General features: G+C 46.4%; 1 pseudogene; it reads right to left on the bottom strand.

The window, feature by feature from the left end:
* Positions 1–16,104: 16,104 nt before the first annotated feature.
* On the bottom strand, positions 16,105–18,573 carry LOC132594476 (transcription factor SPT20 homolog pseudogene; annotated as a pseudogene).
* Between the last annotated feature and the right edge of the window lie 8,848 nt (positions 18,574–27,421).

Raw genomic sequence — 27,421 nt, 5'->3', positions numbered from 1 at the left:
TACTGCTGCGGTTGTTACTGCGTGCAGACTTTCTCTCTGGTTGCAGCGAGCGGGGGCTACTCCCCATTGCGGTGCCCGGGCTTCTCATTGCGGTGGCTTCTCTTGTTGTGGAGCACGGGCTCTAGGCGCACAGGCTTCTGTAGTTGTGGCACATGGGCTCAGTGGTTGTGGCTCGTGGGCTCTGGAGTGCAGGCTCAGTAGTTGCGGCACACGGGCTTAGTTGCTCCGCGGCACATGGGATCTTCCCGGGCCAGGGCTCAAACCCGTGTCCCCTGCACTGGCAGGTGGACTCCCAACCACTGTGCCACCAGGGAAGTCCCCGCTAATTGGGTTTTGACTACAGGTATGTTAGTGCCGATCTTCTGTTGGTAGACATCTGCCCTGGCCTCTTTGCTGGCCGCCATCCGATTAGCATTGGAAGAGATGCTAAGGGAAAGAAAACAAATGCAACCATTTTCAAATGTCTTCCATTTCTTCTTCTCTCCTCTTTCTCCTGTCTTTGCCTTTGTTAGCTGGAACCGATCTGTTAGTGACTTCTTTTGTATACGTGTGAAATACCGTGTTAACAGCTCCCTATATAGTGTGTCTCTGAGTCAGTTCGTACTGTGGGAGATGTTTTCTGAAGATGTGGCAGTAATAGCAGGGTCTCCATTGTGCATTCATCTAGTTGATACCTTAAAGGGAAAACGTCTCCCACAGTGCGAACTGACTCAGAGACACACTCAGTTCCTTTGTAGATCTACGGGCTCATTAATGAATGAGAAAGGGGAACTAAGGGAATTCCCTGGTGGTCCAGTGGTTAGGACTCAGTGCTTTCACTGCTGAGGGCCTGGGTTCAGTTTCTGGTCAGGGAACTAAGATCCCACAAGCTGCGTGGTGCAGCGTAAGGGAAGGAAGGAAAGGGAGGAAGGGAGGGAGGGAGGGAGGAAGGAAGCTGATTATCCAGTATTTGGAGAATAGTTAAGTATAGTGCATCAGACTAGTGGACTATCTTGCGGCTGTTAAAAGAGGCAACTGAGGCAACCTAGAAACAAGGAAAATTGTTTATGAAACAATTGTTTATGAAAATTAAATATAATATAGTGAATAATGTGATTACAACTAGGTGGCAATCATCACTGTGTAGCTCAGGGCCTAAGCTGGGTACCGGGAGGGATTTACAGGTATGGCTTGATGGCATGAGCGGTCAGCCCATCAAGGATCTATCTGAATGAGGGATAGAGGAACCTGATAGAAAGGATCAGGGCTTGGGAATAGGGTGAAGTCAGCAAGGCACCTGCATGAAATTTAACAGAGTGCCAAGCAAAGAAACCAACAAAAAATCTTCGATAATCAAGATAAAAATATTTTAATGCAATATTTTAAAAAATCAGAAAAAAAAATCCATGATGGGACACAGTAGCAAAAATTTTTTTTTCAGTATCAAAATTTTAAGTTAATGTTCAATCCTGCCCTTGCCCAACTCGGAGAGAGAACACTTCACTTGCCTCACCCTAGTCCAGCCCCGGTAAGGACAGTGACTAGCTGTGTGGGACCACCAGCTCTCTCCTCCCTCTAGGACTGAACCCCACTGAAAATAAGGGCCACTCCTTATTAACCCCAAAGGAGGGAGAGTCTGAATGCACGCACTTGATTAGGGAATGGTTGATCAGAGGGAAGATGTTTCCATGTAGTCAAATGTCAAGTAGATCTTCCAGGGCCTTGGGCTGGGACAAGGAGAAACAGCATGTCTAGGAGTCACAAGCAGCAAAGGACATCCCTAAAACAACCTGGGTCCCTGGGGCACCACTGTCCTTGTAGGAGCAGAGGCTGAAGAACCACATTATGTTTGTGCAAAAAATATATGTGGGACAAAGCAGAAGCCCCCCCCAAGGAGCAGGAAGGCAGGCACTTGACAATATTTCTGTATATTCTGAAGGTTGGGGTGGGGGCTGATCTCATTGAGATTCAGTTTTGTAATTGTTGTAAACCTATTGGACAGCCAGGCTGGGGTGGCCTGTGTAAGATCAGATTCTATATGCAAATGTGCAAGGACTAGAGAGTAGTGGCTCTGAACAAAGATGACTGTGTCAGAGACATAGTGTGAAATAGTGTGATGGTTGTGTGAAATCTTTTCAAGTTTTTCTTAGTGTTTTCATGTGATCTTTTCAACTAATAACAAGGGAAATGAAGAACCTATCATATCTATGAAATGACCTATGTAGAGCCTGGCACCATAGCTTGGAGTCCAGCAAACTTAAATTGTTGTCCTACCCAAGTTCGTGTGCCTGATGCACAGGGAGGCCAAACAAACCAAAATGCTGGAGTTCGGAGCAGAGAAAGGTTTATTGCAGGACCAAACAAGGAGAACGGGTGGCTCATGCTCAAAAGGCCCGATTTCCCCATTGGTTTCAGGGAAGAGTTTTTATTGTTTTTTGTATTTTAACCTATATTTCAGTCTTAAAAAATTTTTATCTTATATTGGAGTATAATTGATTTACAATGTGTTAGTTTCAGGCATACAGCAAAGTGATTCAGTTATACATATACATGCATCTATTCTTTTTCAAATTATTTTCCCATTTAGGTTATTACAGAGTATTGAGCAGAGTTCCCTGTGCTATACAGTAGGTTGCCGGTTCAGGGAAGAGTTTTTATATGCAAAATTTGGGGGGAGATATGCAGGTATATGACCTTCCTCTGATTGTTGGTGGTGAGATAACAGGGTGGTGTTCCAGGAATCTCAGTCATCAGCCTTCTGGTTCCATCCAGTCTGGGGTCCACGTGCTTGTGCTCAGCCTGAAGTTACCATCCTCCACCTGGGTGGGGGCCTTAGTTCCTGCAGAAGAACTCAGAGATATATTGCTATGTATATCCCTTGAGGAGGAACCAGGACCCTGCTTTAATTACTGCACTGTTGTTTCTTGACTGCTCCTCCTTTGTTTCTGTATTCCTTCCTTTCCCTAATTAGTAACTGTTTGAATCTGCCCTTTGGAACTCAAGGAAGGTCTAGGGGGTGAAGCCTTTTCCCTACAAACAGGAAATGGGGGATGCAGAAAGGCTTTTGTCCCTGGGAGGGCCCCATGAGCTCCTGCTTTGTTTCAAAATGACAGTATTGCACATGATTATCTGAGTATAAATATGTGAGGTTTTATTGAGATCAAGAGCTTAGTTTTCCTAATGGTGTCCTTACTAGAAAACAGTAAGTCAAGTTTCTATGAAGATAAAGTGCCTATAGGAGGAGGCCTAAAATAAGCATTCTGTGTTAAAACAAACTAACGACAACAACAAAACCGTGGCCAGTGATTCTAACATATAGCCAAGATTGAGAACTAATGAACCCAATGCTGCCCTACAGAACTTTCTACAATGATGCAAGTGTTATACATGCACTGTCCAGTAGAGTAGCCACTAGCCACATGTAGCTCTTGAGCACTGAAATGTGGTTAGTGTGAGTGAATTTTTAATTTTGTTCAATTAAATCTAAACGTAGATGTAAACAGCCACAGGTGGCTAATGGCTACTGTGTCGAATAGCACGGCTCTCGTGCAGTGATGCTCAGACTTCGGCTGGTAACAGAGTCCCCTGAGCAACTTGGTAAACATACAAAGGCCCAGGCTGCAACCCACTTCAACAAGCCTGGGTCTCTCTTCTTTATTAGCTCGACGGGAAATTTTTCCATAGCAGCACTTTGCAAACTTTTGGGGGATCTTTACAAAATGCAGATTCTGATTCAGTAGGTCTGGGATAGGGTCCAGAGACTGCATTTCTAACAGGCTCCCCTGGAATGCCAATGCTGCTGTCCAGGGGCCCACACTTTGGGTAACGTGGCTCTAGATTTTGGTTGTGTCTGTTTCTTTTTAAGGTAAATTCCTGAGCGGATGCTGTTAGCTATTTTCAAATGTTCTACTCAGTGGAAGTTTTTTAAAAATTTATTTTAAAATTTGAGTTATAATTGACATATAACATGTTTAAGTTTAAGGTGTATCACACATTGATTTGACGCACTTATATATTGCAATATAATTACCGTAGAGTTAGCTCACACCTCTATCACGTCATATAATTAGATTTCTTTTTTGTGGTGAGAACGTTTAAGATCTAGTCTCTTAGCAACTTTGAAGTATATAATACAGTACTGTTGTCTGTAATCACTCTGCTATGCATTAGATCTCCAGGACTTATTTATCTACTAGTTACAAGTTTATACCCTTTAATAGTAGCTCCCCAATCCCCCGACCAGGGGAAGAAGCTGCTCTTTCACTTCCCTTTCCCTGTTCAAATCAGGCCAGCTGCAGTTTATCCTCCTGCCCCGATTCCCTGCACATTGAAAATGCCAACATCACCCTGAAGGCTAGGAAGAGGTAGAAATCCCAGGCAAGTGGCATCCTGATCGTATCTGTATTTTGTGCAGTGTGTTATTTTTCTTTCATAATTTACTGCCTGTTCCAGAAAAAAAGAGAGCCTGTGTATGTGTGTTGAGAAGGGCGGTCAATGTGCATAATGAGAGTGTTTTGAAAATGTATTGGTTGCCACAAATTCTCATCACTGAAAAATGAAAGCTCTGCGTAGCTTATGGCACAGAAATGGGACCTGTATTTGCCAGTATTAAACAGTTGTATTTCCTATAGATATTAGAAAAAAATTCCCTAAAACTATTGCTAAAACTTGACAGTAAATATAGACTCCTGGTTAGTCGACAGAAGAGAAAAGGGGATTTTTAGTGGGTCAGAAACAGTACATTGTCTTAACATGGACTGACTTTTTAAGTCTCAGGAAGTTAAATGGATCTTTTAATGGGAAATAATGGGCACCCTCTTTTTATTTCCACAATGTCACCCATACATTGGGCAGCTGCTCCCTTCTTAACAACACCCCAAGCCTACAGAACTCCCATTTAGATAAAAGAACCTAATTCTGCACTGTGCATCTCTGTTACAGTCTGCTACAAATTGCAGATGTGGGAGAATGGAGGGTTGTGTGAAAAGGCCTGTGTCTCTTTCAGGCTGCCTGCAGGGAAGGGAATGTTGTCCTCCAGGTTCTGTCTTCTCTGACCCTGGAGCTGGTGCTGGGTGGAGAGGCTGTCTGACCACTGTGGCTGGGGTTGCCTTTACCTGTATGTAGGTTGAGACCTCAAGAAATTACATCACCCGCCTTCCTGCTCTTCCTCTCCTTTCTTGCTCACTCCTTCTCAGCCTCCCATTCCAGCTTATTCTTTTTATTTATTTAAAAATTTTTTTGGCTGCACCATGCAGCATGTGGGATCTTAGTTCCCTGACCAGGGATCGAACCCATGCCCCTTGCAGTGGAAGCGTGGAGTCTTACCCACTGGACCGCCAGGGAAGTCCCCAGCTTACTCTTTTCCTAATCTGTAAATGTGGGTATCTTTTGATACTCAATCCTAGGCTTTCTTCTTTATGTATTTAGCGGCTATGTTGCTTGGAACATACAAGTTTTTGACACTTGCTTCTTAAACTGTGCCTTCTGTTGTTCCAGTGTCCCTCTTCAGTCTCTCGCAGATTCTTTCATCTTCAGCTCCTCCTTTCCTGATCATAATGTTGCCATTTCTGTTTTTTATGGCATTGGCCTTGCTACCTCTCTCTCTCTCTCTCTCTCTCTCTCTCTCTTTTTCTTATAACTTATCTTATAGCTGGGTTTGGTTTCTTTTTTAAACTCATTTTGACATGTTCAGCCTTTTCATAGAATTAAGTCCGTTTGCATTTACTGAAACGACTGGTATACTTGGTTTTATTCCTTCTGTGATGCATTTATGCTATAACATTTGACTTTGATAGTTTTTTTCCTTTTTATTTATTTATTTATTTATTTTGCGGTACGCGGGCCTCTCACTGTTGCGGCCTCTCCCGCCGCGGAGCACAGGCTCCGGACGCGCAGGCTCAGCAGCCATGGCTCACGGGCCCAGCCGCTCTGCGGCATGTGGGATCTTCCCGGACCGGGGCACGAACCCGTGTCCCCTGCATCGGCAGGCGGACTCTCAACCACTGCACCACCAGCGAAGCCCTGATAGTTCTTCTTTTTACTATTTCTTTTCTTTCCTTTCCAGTTTTATTAAGTTGCTCTCCATTCTATTTTTTGCCCTCGTTAATTTGGACATTCCATTGTACCTTTCCGTTCTTTTAATGGCAACTTGTTATTCTCTAGTGTTCTTAATCAATTACCTATTTTGTTACCATTACTTGAAAACAAGACCCCTCAACTATTTTTCTCACCAAGGCAGTCTATTTTTCGCTGACTCCCCTACCCCAATAAGATGATAGTTAGGCTATTTTAATTTCTCTTCCCCTTCCTGCTCTGAGAAATTTCAAATGCTCTTTTTTCACTCTACCTCCATGCTCACCACATCCAACGTCTAGGTTTTTCTGAAATAGTTTAGTTCTAAATTATTATTAAAATTGCCTTTGCAGCAACCTCTTTCATTTTAAGAATCCTTATCTAATACTCACATTACATATTCCAAGACATTTGTTTATGACTGGTTTAGATTAAACTACATATTACTTATTTTTAGAAATCCAATTATTATCCATTTAATTTAAACTTTAGTATGTGAAGCCTCTGTTTTTGTTCATTTGTTGTTTGGTTAGAATGATTTCTTTTTTTTTTAATTGAAGTATAGTTGAGTTACAATGTTTCAGGTGTACAGCAAAGTGGTTCAGATATGTATACACACACACACACACACACACACACACCTTCTTTTTCAGATTCTTTGCCCTCATAGGTTATTACAAGATATTGAATATAGTTCCCTGTGGTGTTTATCTATTTATTGTTTATCTGTTTATCTATCCTTGTTTATCTATTTATTGTTTATCTCTTTATCCTTGTTGTTTATCTATTTTATATATAGTAGTTTGTATCTGCTAGTCCCAAATTCCTAATTTATTCCTCCCCCACCCCCTTTCCCCTTTGGTAACCATAAGTTTGTTTTCTATGTCTGTGAGCCTGTTTCTGTTTTGTAAATAAGTTCATTTATACCATTTTTTATTTTTTATTATTTATTTATTTATTTATTTTTGGCCGCACCACGCGGCATGCCAGCTCTTAGTACCCCCTGCAGTGGAAGCATGGAGTCTTAGCCACTGGACCACCAGGGAAGTCCCTCTTTATTTTAGATTCCACATATAAGTGATATCATATGATATTTGTCTGTCTCTGTCTGACTTACTTCACTCAGTATAATCTCCAGGTCCATTCATCTTGCTGCAAATGGCATTATTTCATTCTTTTTTTTATGGTTGAGTAGTTAGAATGATTTTTCTCGAATAGAGCATGTGGTTGTTCCATTTTTTTAATGCATAAAAAATTTTTTAAAAAAAGCTTTTTACCAGGATGGATGAATGAAATACTGGCTGGGTATGGGATTCTTGGGTTGTAGTCCTTTACTTTCAGTAGTCTCCTAGTTGTTTTTTCAACATCTTCTAGCTTCCAGGACTTCCAGTGTTGTATAAGAAAAGCCTAATACTTATCTTACTTTTTATTTGTAGACAACTTATTCTTTCTGACTAGAAACTTAAGATTTATGTTTAATTATTGAGATTTATAATTTTACCAGGATATGCCTAAGTAAAATTAGGCCTATCAGCTATTGCCACCGTAAGGCTGTGTAACAAAGTACCCCAAAAAGTTCATTGGCATTAAACAATAAGCATTTATTGGTCACTCACACATCTACAAATCTATGCTGGGCTTGACTCTGAGGTCCAAGTTGGGTCCAGGTCTGCTTGATGTATTTCTCATCCTCCTTGGATCAAGAGCCTCCCAAAGCATGCTCTTCTCAGGGCAGAAAGCAGAAGCACATGATGGTGAACCCACTATGCAGGTATATTTCAAGTTTCTTCTTGTATCGTATCCATTAATAGTCCATTGGCCAAAGTGAGTCACATGATAAAACTCAAAGTCAAGAGTTAGGGAAGTACGGGGCTTCCCTGGTGGTGCAGTGGTTAACGATCTGCCCGCCAATGCAGGGGAGACACAGGTTTGAGCCCTGGTCTGGAAGGATCCCACATGCTGCGGAGCGACTGAGCCTGTGCGCCACAGCTACTGAGCCTGAGCTCTAGAGTCCACGAGCCACAACTACTGAGCCCACGAGCCACAACTACTGAGCCCACGTGCCACAACTACTGAAGCCCGCGCACCTAGAGCCTGTGCTCCGCAACAAGAGAAGCCACTGCAATGAGAAGCCCATGCACCGCAATGAAGAATGGCCCCCGCTCACTACAACTAGAGAAAGCCTGCGCGCAGCAACGAAGACCCAATGCAGCCAAAAAGTAATTAATTAATTTAATTAATTTATAAAAAAAAAAGTTAGGGAAGTGCAATTTGCTCCATGTTAAAGGGGAGGGAATCAGTACTTGTTGAACAATAATTTAACCTACTATAATGGGTAGATTATCTACTCCGACTCTCATGGCACCTACTGGGAAGTTGGTGTACTTTTTGAGTCTGTAAACTTGGGCCTTTGTTTTGTTCAGGGAAACTTGCATTTATTACTTGCTTCATCATACTTTACCTCCATCGGTTCCTTGTTCTCCTATTTTTGCTTCTTACGTCTCCTAGATCTATCCTCCAAGTCTCTTATCTTTTTTTTTCTATAAGTTCCATTTTTTTATATTTTTGAGATATCATGCCTTGAGATTTTTCTTCCCCTTCACCCAGGTTACTAACTCTGGCCACAACAGTAGGTATCCTCTCCCTTAATTCAACTAATTTTTTTTTTTTTAAATTGGGGTATAGTTGTTTTACAATGTTGTGTTAGTTTCTGCTGTACAGCAAAGTGATTCAGCCCTATGTACGCATATATCCCCTCTTTTTTGGATTTCCTTTCCATTTAGGTCATCACAGAGCACTGAGCCCCTGTGCTATATAGCAGGTTCTCATTAGTTGCCTATTTGATACATATTAGTGTATATATATCAGTCCCAATCTCGCAATTCATCCCACCCCGTCTTTCCCCCCTTGGTGTCCATACATTTGTTCTCTATGTCTGTGTCTCTATTTCTGCCTTGCAAACAGGTTCATCCGTACCATTTTTCTAGATTCCACATATATGTGTTAATATACGATATTTTCAACTAATGTATTTATTTAATTTTTTTGGCTGTGTCAGATCTTAGTTGAGGCACGCGGGATCTTTTGTTGCGGTGTAGGCTCTTCATTGTGGCACGTGGGCTTCTCTATAGTTGTGGCACATGGGCTCTCTAGTTGAGACATGCAAGCTCAGTAGTTGTGGCATGCAGGTTTAGTTGCCCCACGGCATGTGAGATCTTAGTTCCCCGACCAGGGATCAAATCCACATCCCCTGCATTGGACGGCAGATTCTTTACCACTGGACTACCAGGGAAGTCCCCAACTAATGTATTTTTAAGTTTAAAGCCATAGCATCCATTTACAGAAAGTTTGTGATTTTTTTTTAAAGGAACCCTGGGGGATCCCCTTCTTCTTGTTTTTTTTTTTTAATATAAATTTATTTATTTTATGTATTTATTTCTGGCTGTGTTGGGTCTTCGTTGCTGCACACGAGCTTTCTCTAGTGGCGGCGAGTGGGGGCTACTCTTCGTTGTGGTGAGGGCTTCTCATTGCAGTGGCTTCTCGTTGCAGAGCACAGGATCTAGGCGCGTGGGCTTCAGTAGTTGTGGCACATGGGCTCAGTAGTGGTGGCTCGCGGGCTCTAGAGCGCAGGCTCAGTAGTTGTGGCGCACAGGCTTAGTCGCTCCGTGGCATGTGGGATCTTCCCAGACCAGGACTTGAACCCGTGTCCGCTGCAATGGCAGGCAGATTCTTAACCACTGCGCTACCAGGGAAGCCCTGTGATTTTTAAAAAAGTTGTCATCTGTCCTCCTCTAGCAATTCTGTTTTGCTGGGTGCCTGTTCTGTTTTATGTTCCTCCTTCTGGCTGCTGGGAACTCTTAGTTGTCTGTTACTTTTCTTTATCTATGTACTGAGACCATTTGGGTATCACATGTTATGCAGTAGGGCCTGGAATGAATTGAGTCATCAGCTTTATTGGGGGAAAGGAAAACTTAGAAGGGCAGGGTAGCAAGAGAAGAGAAGGCACAGGTCCCCTTCCTTCCATCATTCATTAGAGAAGAGTGCCAGTGCCACCACACGCCCCTGGATACCTAGTGTGGGTTCGCATTCTGGTAGAGGGACCTGCACCCGTATTGTTCTCCTTTCATAGAATGAGCATGAGAAAACAACTTTATCGATGAAGGGACACACAAACTGCTTGAGTGTTGCCATCTGGAGTTGGACACTAGCTATTTAAAGGAGTTGTCTGGGAATTCCAGTTGCCAGCACCTGAAGTCTGGTGGGGGACAGTTCTCCATGTTTCCCTTGTTTCTGCATGTCTTGTGAGCAGAGACACTGATAACCTTTATTCTGGACTAACTTTCCAGGAAGTTTGTATGGTAAACAGCCTGAGGAAATAGAGATAGTATCTCCCTAATGGAGCCAAAGACAAATTTGTTTCTTGACTGTCATAACAAAGATAAAGTCTTTCTCCAGAGCAAAAATTAGGCAGGTTTGTTTGCAGCCCCTTTAAACATATTGTTATTTCCTAAGCTTGGGTTCTTCCCTTGTGACAGACATCTACTGCATGTGCGGCATTCACTCGGGCCCACCTCTCTGTTGTCCCCATGGGACTTGGGTGGGCAAGGGAACCAATGCACACATGAAATGCATGCTGCCTTGTTGTGCTACGAGTAATAAAGTCCTTGGTCTCCGGCCTCTCCCGAGCACAGGCTCTGGACGCACAGGCTCAGCGGCCATGGCTCACGGGCCCAGCTGCTCCGCGGCATGTGGGATCCTCCCAGACCGGGGCACGAACCCGTGTCCCCTGCATCGGCAGGCAGACTCTCAACCACTGCGCCACCAGGGAAGCCCTGACCCAGTCTTCTTGTCTTCTGCCAGCATCCATGAAATTAAGGCTAACTTGTTAGTTTTCAAGCAGCATAGAGTCTCAGACCTTTCAGAGTTCTCGACAGAGCTCATTAGAAGTGACGTGCCCTCCCATCGGGAAGCTGAATTCAGTGGAAGCCCCGCTCTCCACTCTGCTCCAGCCCCAGACGATTTGTGGTCCAGGCGGCCAAAATAAGGTCACTTTGGGATAATGCTTATTCGATACAGTGGATAACTGGCAACTACAGGGTGTTCAGTAATTCCCGATCTCTATACGGAAGAAGCCCTAGTCTACAGAAGGGTTGTCTTCCAATGATTTATTTAAACTTTTTTCTAGGAAAAGAACTTTATAAATGGCAGTTATACTTAGCCCCAGGTATTCTTAGACTAGCCCTCTAAACTTACTGAGCAGGTTCAGTTTAGTGGTTAAGACTGTGGGTTCTGGAGCCAGACTGCCTAGATTCAAATGCTTACCCCTCCTCAGATGTGCGAACTTCGACAAATTACATTAACCTCAATTTCCTCACTTGAAAATGGAGTTAACAACATTAACTACCAATAGGGTCATTCCGAGGATTAAATGAATAATGTACACCTTGTAAGCAACTCCTTTCCAAGCTGCTGTGATAACCATTCAGTAATCGGGCCACTATGTACAGTGGGAGCAGACTTGATCACCGGCGGGCTTGTTCATATAGCATACACTGCCGGAGATGACGCTTATTACCTATTTCTTTTGCTGGGGGAGGACCTTCCGTTAGAGCAAGTATTCTTAACCTGGGGCTCATGGACACTTTTAGGGGATCCATGAACTTAATGAGAAAAGAAAATGCTTTATATATTTACATTCTCTGATCTCTAAGTGAAATATATTATTTCCTACAAATGAATATAGAGAACAAACCACAGTAGTATTAACCGTGTCTATGAAGTTGTATTGAATAGAAATCACAGATGTTTTCACATATTCCACTTATTGCAGGTACCTCAAAATATCATTCATGCTCAGCACTGCTTTGAAATTATAGTAATTATTAGTTCCTCTGCTACATCTTATTATTTAATGCATTAACCAAGAAGCATATTTATTATTTATCATAACTTTATACTTTCAGGGTTGTATTTTAGCGTAACAGGCTTCCTTTGTAATGCCGTTATCTTTTACTTTATGCACATCAAAATGTCATTCTGAGAAAGGATCCGTAGCCTTCACCAAATGCCATAGGCCCATTGTCCAGGGATTAAGAAGCTCTTCAGTAAAGTAAAATTGGCCTTGCTCTGCCCACTCAATTTCCCCTGTAAGAGAGCCAGACCCACAGGGAGGGCTCTGTAGTTCTCTAGCCCTGCCTGTGAGCGAGTGGAAGAATCTCCCTAATACGGGGTGCAGTATTAGAAAACCCGCTTGGCCCAGATCTAAATTGTGTCCTTGAATATATGAGCAGAACGTATAAAGAGAATATATTGACGTTCAGCTGAGTCCTGAATCTATCTCTGTCAAATGGTTCCAAACCGTGGCAAAGATGTCAGTTATTAGCTCCTCTCAAACACCAAGATGTGGCTAAGTGATAGATTGTGATCTGTCATTTCATCCACACATCTTGAGGTCTTTCCAATCATATGATGAGTCCACTGGGGACAGGTCTATGTCTTGCCCTCAGTGAGGCAGTGGAGAGGGTAGTGTGGTAAAGGACATAGTCTCTGACCCCAGGAGGCTTGGATCCGAATCTGGGCTCTGATACTTCATAGCTGGGTGACTTTGAGCAAATTATTTAACTGCCCAATGCCTTGTTTCCTCATCTATAACTGTACCTTCCTTCCATGGTCCTTGCAAGGACTGAGTGAATTAAAACATGCAAAAACAGAATAGTGCCCAGCAGGAAGTGAGAACAGAGGGAAAAATCCTGTATTTTAGAGCCTAAGTGTTTTTCAAAATGCAATTAAAGCAGCTAAGCTTTACATTTTCCCTGCAGATCAAATACTGAAGTACTTGAGATGAAGGGTTATTTTATTAGACTTTATGGGAAAAGACATTTAACTATCTAAAACACTAGTAACACCCTGTCAAGGTTGTCCTCTCCCTTGCCAGAAAGAATGAACTCAGCTTTCTCTAAGGAACAGGTGGTCGTGGTGCTATTTCAGGAAGCAACACACAACAAAAACCAAAGACAATATCGGTATCTGTTGAGAGGTGGCAGAAGTAAGAACAGGATGTTGGAGATGGGTCTAGCAAGGAACCTAACATGTTTCTGTCACTTTAAAGAAATAAACAAACATTGCTTAGGAGTATTTTCCCCAAGATTTTCTCAAAATAGCAATCTAGAATGGAATGATAGATTTTTTAACTTATCACTTATAAACAAGTACAAATTCTCTGTGCAGATACACACACCTGGACTTCATGAGCTGGGTAATATTTTCTCTCTGGAGTCCTGTTTCCACCATCTCCTTGGTCTGTGTCCTAACCTCTGACTTGTGGCAGGGTGGTAAGCCACTGAAATCTTGAGTCTTCTGCTATTTCCTATTCTGTTGTGTACTCATCTTCAGATATGTAACATTCATTATTCTACTGAGACTTTCTCCTACAGGGAATTTACCTTAAATTGCTGAAGGATAAAATGACGTGAATTTTGAATGAGATCTACATTCTGAAGAGGTACTTTACTTTTCCTTGGTATCTGTATTCTCTGCATCCCACCTAAGCCCTCACACAGTACAAGGCATGTGGGAAGTCCTCCCTTTACAGGTGTTTGAATGAATACAGACTCTGGGATTGTATTTCCAGGGGTACACTCTTTCTTCTTCATCAGTGAGGCAATTGCTTCAATTATAAACCTTGGTGAGGATTAGTAGGAGGAAATAAAGACCACCAAATGTTAATCTGAAACAAAGCTGCATTTATTTGCTTGCCTGGGAAGGGAGCACAACGTCAGCTGGTCTCTCCGTGTAGTAGTATCTGAAAGGATGAGAGTGAGGACAAAAAGGGAGAAGGTACACAAAATCTAGTGAGACTCAGAGTTCACTTGTCTGGTCGGCACCCAAGGCTGAGTATAAACTCCTCTTTGCAATTGGTCATTGCACTGGTCTTCTTTGCAATTGGTCACTTCTTCAAAGTGCAGGCACCGTTCCTAAAGATGTCCAGGGTGGGCTACATAAAGCTCCAATGGGCTCAGTGTCACTCCGCTGGCATATCTGCCATGTTGGCTTTCCTTAACAGGATCGGTAGCACGTTAGTGCAGCCGGGTTAATGCAGTAAGAATCACCGGTTACCTGCCTCTTCACTCATCTCTTTTGGAACTGCCAAACTTCCTTTTTTTGGTTAGGGCAAAAGGCAGGGAAACATACATGTGTACTTGGGAAAAATACTTTTATATACACAGGTTGTCCTTCAAAGTTGTAAGAACGAAATACGAGAGGCCTCCAGATACTTGTACAGAACTGTTCATAGCCCCACTATACACAATGGCAAAAGGTGGGAACAACTCAAATGTACATCAGCAGATGATGGATAAACAAGATGTGGCGCACACAAACCAGGGAATGTTCCTCAGCCCCGAAAAGGAATGAAGCGCCGACACGTGTGACGATGTGGACGAGCCTCGGAAACATTACGCCAAGCGAGAGGGGCCACACAGAAGAGGTCACGTCGTCTCTGGTTCCATTTTGAGGAAAAATCGAGATGGCGGAGTCTGTAGAGACAGAACGCAAATCGGTGGTTTCCTGGGCTGGGGGAGAGGAAGCTGGGAAGTGAGTGCTGAATGGGTACAGAGATTTCTCTCGGGCGATGAAAATGTTTTGGAAGCAGACAGAGGCTGTGGTCGCACCACATTCTAAATGCAGTAAATGCCAATGAATTGTACACTTTAAAATGGTTGATCCTTATGTCAATTATACCACAGTAAGAAACGGAAACAGAAAACTTCAGGGGTCTTCTGAGCCCCACTGAAACGAGAAAGAAGGTAAAAAGAGATGAGGAAGCAGGGACAGCTGACCAGTTGGTGACCACTCAGGGGAGAGGGACTCCACTTCAGAATGTACCAAAGTTGAAAACACTTGAAAGACAAACCCATTTCCAGATGTTTAGATATTTACCTTCTGCAAATAACCCTGGGTTCTCAAAAATGTAAACGGTTTTATAAAGAGAGAAGACAACATCCCCCTTTCACAGCCAGCGACTGCAGCCTAGAGGAGAACAGCTGGGCTCTGGGGGTGGGGGGCACCTTCTAAAGGGCTGGGGACATCCACGCAAGCAAGGGCCCCTAAAGCATGCTGCGCACTGGGAGGTATCCCATGGCCTCAATAGCAAGATGACAAGCATCAAGTTTTGGTAGCGTTAGCTTGTTTTTGTTTTTTTCCCAAACCAAATGTATAAAAATTGCATTTCAGACACTGGTGCAAAAAGCTTTTAAACTAAATAAACAAATAGGAAAGTGCACTCTCTTCCGAAGGACGTTTCTAATCCTTCGTAGGCCGCGGCAGTATATCGTAGGTACACTGAAAGCACCTGTAAACAGCTACAACCTTCCTGTGGCACGCTAACATGGATGGACCTCGAGGACAGGACACTAAGTGAAATGAGCCCGTCACGAAAGACAAATCCTGTACGATCCCACTTCTACGAAGTATCTAAAGCAGTCACACTCAGAGACACAGAAAATAGAGGGGTGGGGGCCAGGGCTGGGGCGAGGGAAACAGGGAGCTGGTGCTCACGGGGATAAAGCTTCACTTTTGCCCGAAGAAAACAACCCTAGAGATCTGCTGTACAGCAACGACAGAAGTCCACTTAACACTACCGAGCTGTACACGTAGAAGGGTGACGCTGCTACAGTTATGCGTTAGTAGCATCTCGTTAGAATAATACTAATTTTGACTTGACTGGTGTTGCAGTTTTATTGCTTGAGAGAAATTACAGGCTTCAGGAGTTTAAACTGACCCTAGTTTGGATGTGGATACACTTGAGAACATCGCAATAAAAACAACTGTCAACAGCCACCGCCCAAGCGATGGCTTCGGCGAAACCCTGCCAGTTTAGTAAAGCACTTCCCCGTCTCTGTGTAAAAATCATGGGCTTGTGCCTCTGCAGAAAGTTTGTACGTCTAACAACGTAAAAGAGCGACACATTAAAACAAAACCCAAATGCGGGTGAAACTCGAAACGCACTCGGTCGCTGCTCTTGTGTTTTCTAAAGGAGAGAAAATCAGCCAGGCCTCAGGGCTTGGGAACGGCTGGCGGGCCTCTATCCGCGGTCCCCGCGGCCTGGCTGCTGGGCTGCGGGCCCCGAGGGCAAGGCGCGGCGGCGCGGCGGCGCACGTGCACGCTGAACTGCAACTGCGGCCGCGGGGCCGCCCAGGCCCAACCCGTCTGCTGCGGGGGGCTCAGCCCGGGGCTGCTCAGGCCAGAGCCCGGCGGGGACAACACGAGCACCTGGGGCGGCTGGAAGCCGTCCTCTGCACCGAGGTGAACAACCACGGCTTCCTCGGCACGCACGACCGTGTTGGGAACGGCGGCGCCCTGTGAACCTGAAGCCTGTGCCCCCGGATCCTGTACCCCCGGACCCTGTGCCCCCGGAACCTGTGCCTCCGGACCCTGTGCCCCCGGAACCTGTGCCCCCAGACCCTGTGCCCCCGGAACCTGTGCCTCCGGACCCTGTGCCCCCGGAACCTGTGCCCCCGGATCCTGTACCCCCGGAACCTGTGCCTCCGGACCCTGTGCCCTCGGACCCCGTGCCCCCAGTCCTTGGGACGCCGGCAGCCGAGGAGGCGGGGCGCAGGGCCACTGCAGGGGAAGCAGCTGGGGGAGGCGCGGCTGCGGGGCCGGCTGCTGGCTGCTGCACAGGAGCGAACCGCGGGGCAGCTGCACCACAGGAAAGGGTCTGAGATCCGAAGCGTTTTTCTCTGGAGGAGGAGGAGGCTGCGGCGGCGGCGGCGGCGGCGGAAGAGCTCCTGCGGGCAGGTGGCCCGGCTGGATTCCCCTGGGAGCTGGGGCTCTGGTGGCACAGCCTCTCCCCGAGGCCTGGCCTCCACGTCTGGGGCCCACTTCTCTGATGACCTTCAGGCCAACGGAGATGACCGTGACCCGGGAGACCGAGGTCGTCTGTGATGAGCCCGCAGTGGACAGGGCGGTGGCAGGAAGCGTGCTAACTGGGCTCTGCTCCACAGAGGATTTCTGGGAAAGAGCTGGTGGCTTAGGAGCAGGGCCAGGAGATGCACGTGCCTGAGAGCTGCCTGCCTGCTGTGAAGTGAGACTCTCACCCCAGGAGCTCCTTCCTGAGTGCCAAGGAAGTCGCATGGGTGGAGGTGGATGTGTGGCTCCGCTGTCGGGCACTGAAGACTGAACCCACCCAGTCTTAGGCTGTTCTGGTTCTTTCCCTGGAGAAGGTTGCCTGAGACCGGCTGAGCCACTGGAGCTGTGTGACATCTGCACTGGACACTGGGTGCTCTCCTGGACCGACTCCTCGGGCCGACTGACCACTCTCCCAGCATCAGACTCTGCCCCGGGCGGGAAACTGTAGGGATGGTCATCTGCGAAGGAGTGGGGGGGAGACAGCTGTCTCTCCCACGTGGCTTCTGTACCGGACCCTTTTCCAGAGGCAAGTGAATTATCAGTCAGCTGCCTGACGGTCAGCCTTGTTGCCTGGGACTGGTAGCCAGCGTCATCTCCAAATGCAAGATCACCTTGTACCTCATGCACTGGCCAGACTGTTGGTTGTGAGTCATCACGTCCGACAGACTTCTTCCCTTTAGCATATTTCTCCATGTCCACTTCAGAAGGTACAGCCAAGTCACAGCGTCTCTGTTTCCACATATCTACACAACTTCCTGCTTTAAAAGTTTTGAGGCCGTAATTCCCACCTGTTTTACTTTCTCTTATTCTTTTGCAGGAAGTCAGGGCTCTTAGCTCAGGAGAAGGTGGACGAGACAGCTCCTGCTGCCGATTCAGAGAGGCCATAGAGTACCTCTTGAAGTTCCTTTTCATGGGAAGAGTGTTCATCTTTTGTTTGTTATAGAGCAGTCTGTTTGCAGTGCACGCTACTGATACAGAAGGGTCTAGACACAGTGGTTCAGCTGTAGCTAAGATCAGTTGGCTCTCAAGCAAAAGTTTGTCCTCCTGGGTCCAATTCTGGTTATCGCTGGCTATGGCCTCTACATCCCAGGCTAAAGTCTGCATCGTGGGACGTAAGAGAATATGCCTGCTTTGGTAATGGGGAGCTTCCCTGTCGCTGGACTGCCTGTAGTCCCGTATTTCTGCTATCACACACCCGTGATGAAAAACGTTAACCTGAGACTTTTCCAGGAGACCCACTAAAACAGGAGGTAATTCTTCTGCATCCAAGTATTCGAGCAATTCCCCTTCTTCATAGGGCAGTCGGATGATCTCCGAAGATGATCCATTTTCCCCCTTGAGCATCAGCGAATAGCCCTCCTTTCCTGGGTACAGGTTGACCACCAAACACGGCAACGACTCTCTCCTAAGAAGCTTCTCTAACAGGTTCACGTTGCTTGTTAATTCCTCCGTAACCTCAGGCTCTTTTTCACATTCTTCAACATAAATGTCATAAAGTTTTTCATAGAGAGACTTCTCCCCATTAGATGGGTATTTCCTTTCCGGAGGTCTCTGTCGGGCACTTGCAATGATATACTCCGCACGATCCAAAGCTCGTTCTAGAGCCTGCTCCATTGCGGTACAAAATGGGGGCCCTAATGGAAGAGAAAATGTAAGTGAGCGGATGAACCGGGTGAAAACCCTGTCTGCAGTATCGACGAGCATTCTTGCAAACGCGGCCACTCCACAGTGGCGCGACCAGCCTCACCTCCAAAAGGACACCAAGACACCCGCCCCCGAAGAAGCAGCGCGCAAAATACCTGCGATTTAGGGAAAGACCTAAAGGCGTGCAAGCGGCCACCGCGCTGGATCTCGCTCGCCTCGCGTGGCAGCAGATGACCCGGATGTGAATGTAAGCGATTCTCCGCCCCCCACGCCCCCCACCCCCGCACATCCCCCCGAAGGCGCGCGCATCCGTGCGTCCGCCTGCGCAGATCATAGGCTCAGGCGTCATCCTTCTATTGCCTCTTGGGCACAGGCCCGCCCCCTTCACTTCTGGTTTTGGGGTCTGCACTTCCACCAAGGGCTGGGCTTCGCCACACCTTCTTTTCTTATAACCTTGAAAAGCACAAGCAGCCAACAGTAAAAATCTATCATTTTTCGGTGCGGCTTTAATACGCACCAATTTGCGTGGTACTGCAGTTGCCGGGAAGGTCATGAAAGGTGGTCATTTCTTGGCGATCACTTCACCAAGCATTATTCACTGTTTTGGGAATGTCTTGTTTGTTCCCAGTGGCAGGACTGCTCCTGCTCCTGGTGTCCATCGCCAATTTAACACACCCAAAGAGTCCCCATATAGGGCTTCCCTGGTGGCACAGTGGTTGGGGGTCTGCCTGCCGATGCAGGGGACACGGGTTCGTGCCCCGGTCCGGGAAGATCCCACGTGCCGCGGAGCGGCTGGGCCCGTGAGCCATGGCCGCTGGGCCTGCGCGTCCGGAGCCTGTACTCCGCAGTGGGACAGGCCACAGCAGTGAGAGGCCCGCGTACCGCAAAACAGAACAAAACAAAACAAAACAGAGTCCCCATACATAGCTCTTGCCTACATGCAGGCTCGCTGTATTCGGTGCAAGCATCAGAATTCTTCATTGATTCTTCCAGTGATCTCCTGCCTAATGGTGTTCATAGAGATGTGCACGTAACATGACATTCTTTTACAGAAGTACTTACCTTTTATTTCTCTAGGTATTTCAGAAAGGGCTTTATAGTCTCTTTCAAAGTGTGTGGTAGGTACCTTATATCGTCTAAGAATTCCATTCAGGATTGTTTGTTTTAAAAGGTGGTTTGCATCTGATAGGTTTGAGAACTGTTGTTCCAGGTGACGGCAGTACAGTTTAAATGGTTACTCTAACTGTAGACCATAGCTACAGTCCTAGTGGTGGTTTGGAGTGGTATGATTGAGTCCTAGGTAATTTATGGGCCATTGTTTTCCATTAATATTGTTGCCTTGCAATCTGCCAGCCTTTTTGGACAGGTTTTCTCTGTTTTCTGTTTTCAAGAATCTCTTGATGTTTAGGTGTAGACATAATGATAATACAATATTCATAGTGAAGTCACAAATGAGAAGAATCCAAGATAAACTGGTGAAATTCCTGAATTACAGACTACTATAAAATAAATGTGTTTTTCTAACCAATAGCAATTATGATAATTACATATTACAGTAGATACAGTCTACTGAAATAGGATTAAAAACTCCTTGACTAAGAGTTCCTTAAACATGTCCCTCGTTCAGCAATAGACAAGAATAATTTTCTCCTGGCATATCAGTTGTCTTTGGGCAAATGTATACAGTCGTCCCTCGGTATCAGCGGGTGATTGGTTCCAGGACACCCGCCCGCCCCCGCAAGGATGCTAAAATCCTCAGATGCTCAAGTCCTTACAGTAGGCCCTCCATGTCCCCATCCCTGGTTCTCCCTCTGCAGATCTGATTATATTTGATCCGTGGTGGGTTGAAACCGCAAATGCGGAACCCGCGGATATGAAAGGCCAATGTGAATACTTGTGGATGCCTCGGGGGGGCTTGAAATCGGTTTAGTTTCTTAGCTCCTTAAAAGCATCCTTCCCTGTCTCTCTCTTTTCCCCTCCACATGCCCACCTTTAGGCTAAGCGTAAGACTGGATAGTTAAACCATAGTTTGCTATCCAGTCATCCAAATAGCCAACTTTAATCAAGCCCAACTGAATGAGGTGAACAGGAGCTCTGACCCTCACTCAAAGCACTGCCTATCCTTCCAACTTGAACAGATGAACTTAGCTGCCTGCCGGCCTCTTGCAGGCTTCTCACCAACCATGATCCCCTTCACCTTCTGTCCTCAGGAATTTGCTGTGTGTTGGGTCTGGAGAAGTACCAGTCTGGGACAGTATTCCGTTTAGGTGGAGAGGCTAATTAGAAAGGGAAAGCTCTGCTTTCTTGGGGATCTGAGGTAGATTCTGTTGGAGGGGAAGTGGCACAGTGGACCTGTGTTGGAGTCAGGTTATCCTTCTAAAAAGTAAAGTCCAGGATTTCTGGGGGCTGCTCCCAGCCTGCAGACCAGGCCTGGTAGCTTCTCAGCATGACAGAGGAGGAGGGCTGGGGCTAGGGTGAGGCAAGCAGGAGCCCAGGGTGTAGGGTGCAAGGAGACAGCCACCCTCGGCTTGTGCAGGTCCCAACAGGGCCGGCGCCCTGGGTACCTGGCTTGCTCACCTTGCCCCAGCCCCGCAGACAAGGCCCCTCACCACCTCGTGCCTGTCTGCTCCCCACCTCTTTCCTCTCCTCTCTTTCCTTTGCTTTCTGTGCTCTGAGCATAGTCACCGGGCACCGACAGGCCCACCCCTTCAGGGCTCTGTGCCCTCTCTGCTTAGTCACCTGCCAATCTCCACCCATCACCTCAAATATCCCTTCCTGACTTCCAAGGAGCTCGCCTCCTCGTCTCTGCTGTTCTGCCAAAGCACACGTACCACACGCCGTATCAGAGCCAGGCTTCGCATCGGAAGGGAATCGAGCGTGTGTTTGCACCGTTCTCCACACCCAGCCTCTGGATTCTCTGAGGGCAGACACGATGCCTTTTCCGTCTTTGTCTGGTCACCAACTTGGTCATCACTTGGCACAAGAACGAAGGAACGATTGACCCCCTGCTCTAGTTACTTTACTTCAAGACTCGTGTGAAGAAACATTTCGTCCCCTCTTTAGCGGTGAGAAAGGCGTCCCGAGCCGGGTCTTCTGAGCGTCGTGCTGTAGTGCGCCAGGGCGTCTGAGCCTCGGCACTAGCGACATTTGTGAGGGGGCGTGTTCCTGTGCACCGTAGGGTGTTTAGCAGCACCCCTGGCCTTCCCCACTAGACGCCAACAGCACTCATCCCCCGTTGTGGTAACCCAGAACGGCTCTAGATATTGCCCAAGAGGCCTTGCGGGGGCAAAATCATCCCCCTGGTGAGGAACCCCTCCACTACCCTGCTCTGTAAGCCATGAGCTTGATCCAAATGCAGCCCCTAAGCTGACATCCCCGGGCACCCCTCTCTCAGTAGAGAGGTGCATCTGCCCACTCTGTCATGGGATGGGCGAGATGCTCAGTTGTGGTCCTGACTGTGTCTTCGGTTGGGTTCCCCAGAAGCAAACCCTGACAAGAGGATTCGAGTGCAAGGAGTTTATTTGGGAGCTCATCCCGAGAGACACTGGTCAGGGAAAGGGCAGCTCAGTCAGGGATGGGGAAGAAGGTGATCAAAGGCACAGTCATGAGCAGAAGGCCGCTGTGGACAACCGGTCCCTGCTGGGGCCCTTTGGGAGACAGTACGGAGCAAGCTCAGGTTGTTCTACCCTAGAGGCAAGGAAGCTGGGCTGTTTCTCCATCCACTCGTCTCTCTCATTTGACTGACGACAGTCCTGAGGGCATTATTTCCCATCACTCTGGGTTGCCACATGTGAGAGCCACCCATGCTCCTGTGGCCTGGGTGCCCTCAGAGAGAGCGTCAGGAGTGCTTGCAGTAATACTCAGTCCTCGTGTACAGGATGGCAAGTACCTCGGGGAGATGGGCAGGGCCCCGGCAGCATGGGCTACACCTGTGGCTGAAGAGCCATGGAAGAATGCGGCCATTCACTCTTGGTGATGGAGACAGTGTGCTCTGTAATATAGGTGGGCGTGTGGAGACGTGAAATTGTACTCCATCCAAGTGGACGGGGCGATTTCACGTGAGGTTTTTGTCAGCTACTACAGCCCACGATGCCAACAGTGGAGAGTGTGGCCCACGCCTTACTCTTCCCCGGGAGGACCCCCAAGGCAGTCTGGCCACACGTGCGCTGGGTGAGGCTCTGTCCCTGGCTGTGCGTGTATTCCGGTGAGCTTTAGCTGGCCAGACAGTGCTTACCATGGCTCAGCACCCCTGCACTTGAGCTCCCTAATTGCCTGCTCTTTCCACAGCACGAGGTTTTTTGAAAATGTTCTCAGTGCACACCATCTTTGGAGCCTTCTGAGCACATCAACGAGCACACTGGCTGATTCTAAGGAGTCCAACTGCTGCCGTCCCCTACAGCAGCTCGACAGAGATGCACATGCTGAGAAAACCCATGGCCAGAAAAGACATGCTAGAGGAGGCAGAGAACTGAATTAATTACAAGATAATTAACCTAATTTACAGTAGTCAATTGGTTCATTCTCTACCCGCTGAGGTGTAGTTCTAGGTTTTTGCCGCCTCTCTCGCTGTGGGTAATTAGAGGGACCAGCCGCAGCCTTGCAACTGCCGGGATCAAAGATTGGGGAAGGTAAAGAAACATTGCTTGTTGGTCTCCTCTCGGGTTAACCCTCCATCACTGGCATTGAGACTTAATGCGTTACTCCTGTGATCAGGTCCCAGATTCAGTAAAGCAAATCCCAGGGAACGTTGTAGGTCTGTGAGATTATGTGAGCGAAGATCACTCCCACAGCCTGTTACGTCATTCTGTGCTGCCACCTCTACTAGTTGTTTATTGAATCTAAGAACTTCTCAGAGCCCGTAATTGTTGCACTGCATATTTATTTTCCTCTTTTCCCCTTTTCTTGAATTGTGTCTCCCCTCCACCTTCTTCCACTTGTGCACCTTTTTTATCATTTTACTGAAAAATAAATGAAGTTGGATGTTTTCCTGGCGTTATTGCTCTGTTATAAACTCCCTGAGGTAAATAGCCATAGCCTGAGTCAGGGTTTTTCAGCCTCTGCTTGTTGACGTTGTTGTGGGCGCTGTCCTGTGCAATGTAGGGTGTTCAGTAGCATCCCTGGCCTCTACCCACTAGAGGCCAATAGCAGCCCCATCCCAGTTAAGACAACCAAACATGTCTATGGATACGGCTAAGTGTTCCCTGTGGGGAGCAGAGTTATCCCCAGCTAAGAATCACAACACCATGGTATCACAAAATAGCTGGGTTTAGAGAAAGGAAGCAGCAACCTACAAACCACAAAACACTTTGCACCTTAATTTCTAGGACAGTTCCAATGATTAGGTGTGACTTTTACATTTTTTGTTTGTTTTTTGCTGCAATTACTGCTAAGGTTGGCCCTGAGTTATCTTGCTAATGCTCTAAAATTTCCATTGGACCTGATTAATAAATAGAGTCTCTGGCCAGTAGGAGAGATGCAAACAAAAATATCATTAAGTCTTTAGAAGGTAGATTTTCAAAAATATACTAGCAGAGATTTTCTTTTTTAATTCATCTGCCTGATAAGAGTCACTAACGATTTCCAGATTTTCCACGTTTCTTCAACAATTGAGAATTTTTGCTCATTTCAATAATTTTTCTTTAATCTTCATTCAATATTTGCTCTTTCAATGTATGTTCTCTGCACTTTATTTTGCTTTGTTAATGTCAGACTGTCCCTGGACTCACTCCTTCTCCCACTTTTCTCTATTTACAGTCAATCCTTCAATGACTTCATCTAGTCTCATGGCTTTAGGTACCATCAATACATAGATGGTTCTTCAATTTATATCTCCAGCCTGGACCTCTCCCATGAACTACTCATAACATCAAACTTCCTATTCAAAATCTCTACCTGGGGACTTCCCTGGTGGTGCACTGGTTAAGACTCCGTGCTCCCAATGCAGGGGGCCCGGGTTTGATCCCTGGTCAGGGAACTAGATCCCACATGCATGCTGCAACTGAGTTCGCATGCCACAACTAAGGAGCCTGCCTGCCACAACTAAGACCCGGTGCAGCCAAAAAAAGGTAATAAATAAATAAAATGCTATGATGAATGTGGATAACAGAGAGCTATCAACTATCTTTAAAAAAAAAAAAATCGGGACTTCCCTGGTGGCACAGCGGTTAAGAATCTGCCTGCCAATGCAGGGGACATGGGTTCGAGCCCTGGTCCAGGAAGATCCCACATGCCTCGGAGCAACTAAGTCCGTGCGCCACAGCTACTGAGCCCGCGTGCCACAACTACTGAAGCCTGTGCGCTTAGAGCCTGTGCTCCACAATGAGAAGCCACTGCAATGAGAAGCCCACACACCACAACGAAGAGTAGCCCCTGCTCACCGCAACTAGAGAAAGCCTGCTCACAGTAACGAAGACCCAACTCAGCCAAAAAAAAAATCTAGTTTTTAACTAGGAGACCCATGGATGGGTTTCAGAAGGTCTTTGAACTTTCTAAAGCAGTAGATGAATTTCAGATCATTCCTGAGAACCTGTATGGTGTTTTTGTGTTTTTTTTTTTTTTTGAGGGAGGAGAGAAAGCATAGGGTGGCTGAGGGAGGTGAGAAAAAGACCAGAGACTGGTGGGGCCAGGAAGCCATATTTCACCTACCGTACAACTTTCTCATGAAGTGGAGGAAAAGTCACCACCCAGGAAGAGACCACTGTGTGTGTGCCACGTGGGTGGGTGGGAAAAGCTAAGCCAGCCTGTGAGACTCATGGGCTGTGGCCTAAAACATTACCCCTGGGAAACTGCACAATAAAACCACCAAGGGAGTTAAAACACTCAAACCAGCTGTTCAAGAACGGCCTTTTCCTTCCTAAACCCTATAGGCCAGATGCCACTTCCCAGCTGTTTCCTTTCATAGTTTCTCTGCTTTTGTGGATCCCTCAAGGGCCTGTTGATGAGTAAAGAATGTGGAGATCAAATGATAGCCCAGCCTATTCGAAAAGGGTAATTCAAGAAGAGCACAGGTCCCCATTGCTGCTGCTTCTGTCTGTCCAACCTACCAATCACCAGGTGAGTTTTCTTTGGAAAGCCACAGACCTAACAATAAGGGCCGATGAAAACCATCCTGGAATTCATTTTAGAAAGAACCACTTTCTCTGAGTGATCTCTTCAGTGAGTTTCCCCAATCCCTGCACATGTGTCCCCTCATCACAAAAATGTTCACTGGCCCTTCCTATTCTGGATGGTGATGTCAGCATTGGCAGTGAGTTTGTTTTGAACTTCTTTCATTAAGCTGTGAGTTTTCTTCCTGAATTATAGCAGATTATTTAATGTAGACAAAGACCTTAGAATCATCATCGTAGACACTCCATCAACAGGGGCTATGCGCCACGTAAAATAGGTGATATGCTTCCCAGTTTCCAGGCAAGGAAATAGGTGTCTGGAGACTAACCAGAATCATCCTGGCTGACGACAGTCAGCCTTTAGAGCAGAGGTTTGTACCCGTGGCTATCCATTAAAGTCACCTAGGGAGATTTCAAAACTAGCAACACATGGAACCACCCCCAGAGATTCTGTTTCATTGGTCTGGGTGGTGTCTGGGCACCCTTCACTTTCAGAAGCTTCCCAGAGGATTCTAATGTGTAACCAGGATTGAGAACCAATACTTTAAAACTTCACTCTAGTCTACAAGCTCGATTTGCCTCTTGCAGACAGCATTTGGTCCAATGGCACAGTTTTACAGATGAGAACACTGAGGTCCAGGGAAGATGAATGATTTTCTTAAGGCATCGGAACTGGAACTAACCATTAAAAAAATCACAATTTATAACCCTTCTTTGCCTCTGCGTCATCTAAACGCAAACTTGGTTGAGCATAAGAATCACCTGATTGCTTGTCAAAAATAAAAACTCCCAGGTTCCTCCCCTGGATATTATTATTAAGTAGGTCTGCGGTAGGGTCCAGCTGTCTATAATTTAATAAGTATCCCCGTGGTGAATATAATCTGGCCAATTTGTCGGTTCTGTATCATTTTTGTTTAAGATTCCACATATAAGTGATATTATGTGATATTTGTCTTTGTCTGGCTTACTTCACTTAGTTTGATGATCTCTAGGTCCATCCATGTTGCTGCAAGTGGCATATTTCATTATTTTTTAAAACATTTTATTTATTTTTGGCTGTGTTGGGTCTTCGTTGCTGTGCGCGGGCTTTCTCTAGTTGCAATGAGCGGGGCTACTCTTCGTTGCGGTGCGCAGGCTCCTCATTGCGGTGGCTTCTCTTGTGGCGGAGCATGGGCTCTAGGCGCATGGGCTTCAGTTGTGGCTCACGGGCTCTAGAGCGCAGGCTCAGTAGTTGTGGCTCGTGGGCTCTAGAGCGCAGGCTCAGTAGTGGTGGTGCACGGGCTTAGTTGCTCTGCGGCATGTGGCATCTTCCTGGGCCAGGGATCGAATCCGTGTCCCCTGCATTGGCAGACAGATTCTTATTCACTGCGGCAACAGGGAAGTCCCTATTTCATTCTCTTTTTATGGCTGAGTAATATTCCATTGTGTATATACACCACATGTTCTTTATACATTCATCTGTCGATGGACATCTATGTCGATTCTGAGCTAATGAGATTGTTGGTATTTTCTTTCTTGCTTCCTTCCTTCCTTTCTTTTTTCTTTTTCTTTTTTTTTTTTGCTGCAAAAAGCTTTATTGTTTCCATTTGGTCCAAGGCTTGGGAGAGAGCTCCAGGGTGGTTAAAAGCTGCCTAGTGGCTGCAGAGCAGGGCTTCAGGCAGAAGCCCTGACGCCAGAGGGGCTCCTCAAAGGCCGCTGGGCTCCGGAGGCTC

Source organism: Globicephala melas, chromosome X (genome assembly GCF_963455315.2).
Source record: "Globicephala melas chromosome X, mGloMel1.2, whole genome shotgun sequence".
Lineage (NCBI taxonomy): Eukaryota > Metazoa > Chordata > Mammalia > Artiodactyla > Delphinidae > Globicephala > Globicephala melas.
The sequence above is the reverse complement of the archived record's forward strand: the minus strand, read 5'-3'. Positions and strand labels throughout refer to the sequence as shown.